Source organism: Canis lupus, chromosome 4, assembly GCF_011100685.1.
Source record: "Canis lupus familiaris isolate Mischka breed German Shepherd chromosome 4, alternate assembly UU_Cfam_GSD_1.0, whole genome shotgun sequence".
NCBI lineage: Eukaryota > Metazoa > Chordata > Mammalia > Carnivora > Canidae > Canis > Canis lupus.
The window spans coordinates 2,530,927-2,534,483 of NC_049225.1; positions in this window are offsets into that span (position 1 = coordinate 2,530,927).

A 3,557-nucleotide genomic window follows, 5' to 3' on the forward strand; every position below is an offset into this window, starting at 1 on the left:
GACCCATGCCCTTTGCTGTCATGGTTACCATAGAACAAGGGAGTCCTCTGAGGCCTGCCAATGAAGTCCTGCATTTCAGAGATTCTTCCCTGTTCCAGGCATGCCATCCATTCCCCTGGATCCCCTCAAAGTAATGACCAAGTATCTCAGCCACGTCTACCATCCCCTTCATAGCCTGTAGTTTCGGCAGTGAGGACGATTTCATCCTACATCTTTTTCCAGAGTTTTCTGGGATTCATTGATTTACTATCAATTCTATTGATTAACCTGAGCTGGTTCTATGTTTAACATTATGAATATTTTAAAAAGTTAACACTTTTAATATACTATACATTATATATATAATATATATAATAATTATATATATGTAATTATATATCAGTTATCATGTACTGTTTCCTAACTGTATTCTGAGTTTTCTAGGCTATGTCTTTTTTTTCTTCAACCACATTGATTGTAAATTCCATAAGGTTTTCTGCCCCTTTATCTCCCAGAGAGGTATTTTCAATAACAATTTTTCTTGAGAAGTCTTAGTAGAGTCAATAGAATTCTCTTCTGGAATGCACTGCATTCAAAGTGCTAAATTTTAGGAAGAAAACCTGATACAAATATTTCAACCTTGATCACCTCTGAATTATTCATCCCTGATATATATTTTGCTCCCTGGAAGATTTGGCTGTGTCTTAGCAACCTAAGCTGACAGGGCCTTATTGAATGAAAAGTAATTTGGTTTTTTGTTGTTATTGTTGTTGTTGTTGTTTTTAAAGATTTATTTATTCGTTCATGATAGACAGAGAGAGAGAGAGAGAGAGAGAGAGCAGCAGCAGAGACAGGCAGAGGGAGAAGCAGGCTCCATGCCGGGAGCCTGACGTGGGACTCAATCCCTGGACTCCAGGATCGCACCCTGGGCCAAAGGCAGGCGCCAAACCGCTGAGCCATCCAGGGATCCCCATGAAAAGTAATTTGAAAGCACATCATGGATGGCAAAAATAAATAAATGCTAGATTTTCTATTCCAGGTAATATAAATATAAAATTTTTGTATTCCACACTGATTCCAATCTTTAAAAGATGGCTGTAAACCTATTAGCATATTCCAGATATTTATTGTCTCAAGATTATTGTGAAATGAAAAACATATATATGTAGATAAAAGGAAATTTCAGGTTTAATTATTGTCAAGAAATCCACTCATCATAAGATTATCCAGGCCAATAGCCATGTTATATCATTCTCTGTAGTTCCCCTGTTTAATACAGTATCTGACACAAAGAGAACACTCTATTATTAATGGAATCATTGTTATGATTGTGATTATTATTATGCTGCAGACTGAAGGTAGCGTAGCCGGGGTTGGTACAAGGACATCATGGCATCTCAAGTATTTGTCTTCGTTGAGAAACCCTTCTGTTGCTCTCTCAGTTTGGGTTTCCTCAGGGAAACAAACTGCCATAGAGAGTCGGGTGCAGGAGTTGTAATGGGGCAGGTGCTCAGGGATCTACACATGGAAGGGATAGACTGGACAGAGGAGGAAGCTCAACTGGGATGTAGGGCTTCAACCAAGACCTCAGCAGATCAATCCCATAGTCAATTCTGGAGCCAGGAAGGTCCCTCAGAGACATGGGACCTGGTCTTCCAGAATCAGGCATTTGGATGCAGGCTGATCCAGTTAGGGGGACATCACTCAGGGACAGGGAGCTCCCATTAGCCAAGGCAAGCCTTCAAGAGGAACTCAGCTGAGAGACTCTGAGCAATTCGGTATTAACCATTCAAGTACTGGGTATTTTCTCCCTGAATAGTGTTAGTAAGCCTGGAATAAAGTGTATAAGCAACTCTGACTTTTGTTTAAAATGGAGACACTTTACCTTTCAAGGTATTTAATTTTCATTTAAATTCATCTTAACTTAAACTCATCACTTTCACATGGTTGGACAAACAGGAGACAACCATAACCAGAAGCAGAAACCTCCTTCAATTATGGCCAGACACTTATCAAAAAGGCTGCTCTGTTCTCCCACTGAAGCTACTTCCTCTCTATCTGTTCTCCTTCACTATAGTATGTCTTAATTGTTTCTCATGGTTCTAAACTATCTCCTCCCCAACATGATACCACCTTCACTCCTAGAAGCACTAGACAGCTGATTCTAGAATCTGGTGCTTAACTGACTGAGCCACTCAGGTGCCTTAAGAACTTTGTTTCTTCAGAATATTTTCAACCATTTTACAGGAAGAAATAAATAGAAAAAAGTTCAGAAACAAAATATACATCCATATCCACATATATGCTGGATTCTCTAGAATGTTCTTTAGCACTAATGCTTTTTTTTTTATGTATGAGAAAATTGCCTTAAATGAATGTACATAGTAATACTGAACATACAGGAAATTATTAATGACATTAAGTATATGCAACACATTGGATTAATGGCAGGATTGTAGACATAGTATGCAACTACTTAATTCCTTTCTTGAATAATGTTTCCCTTTCACTATATCTCTAGGTCATTTCCTTGTTTATTTTTTCCAGAGGTTTTGAGGAAAAAGAATAATTCTCAGGAAGGAATAGGAAGGAGCAAAAATTTTGTTATAATAACTCAGTAAGATAAAGCCCATTGAACAGGGCAGCATCCTTGGGGCACCTGGGTGGCCCAGTTGGTTAAGCATCTGCCTTCAGCTTGGGTCATAATCTTAGGGTCCTGGGATCGAGTCCCACAACAGGCTCCCTGGTCACTGGAGAGTCTGTTTCTCCCTCTCCCTCTGACTTTCCCCTCTGCTCTGCTCTTTCTCTCAAGTGAATAAACAAAAAATATTTTTAAAAAATGAACAGGGGGGATGCCTAGGTAGCTCAGTGGTTTAGCACCTGCTTTGGCCCAGGGTGTGATTCTGGAGTCCCAGGATCGAGTCCCACATCGGGCTCCCTTCATGGAGCCCTCTGCCTGTGTCTCTGCCTCTCTCGTTCTCTCTTTCTCTCTCTCTGTGTCTCTCATGAATAAATAAATAAATAAAATCTTTAAAAAAAAATGAACAGGGCAGCACCCATGTCATCCTCAGGGAAAATATAAGTGGCACCACTATTTACTCCATAAAAGCAAGAATCATAGGTGTGTCTTTATTTCAACCAGTAGCATGGTAGATTGGCTAATTAACAATACATTTCTATTTTGGATTCACTGGAATTATAATTTTTTTTAAGTACGGTCCATGCCCAGTGTGGAGCCCAACATGGGGCTTGAACTTACAACCCAGAGATTAAGACCAGAGCTGAGATCAAGAGTTGGATGTTTAACCAACTAAGCTACCCATGTGCCCCAGAATTATTATAATTTTTAAATGAAGTATTAAGAATTCAAAATCACATCTGAGTACCTAAAATAAAAATTAATAGATTGACTAGTTTTTCTCTTTCCTTTATTTATCCAGCATTTAATACTCTTAACACTAAAATTAGATTCTATTTTATAATCCACATGAAATAATCAGATGGCTTCACAGAAATCAAGAAAATGTACACAAGAGTTACTTTTGTTCTTGGTATAATATATTCCACTGGAGAAAAAA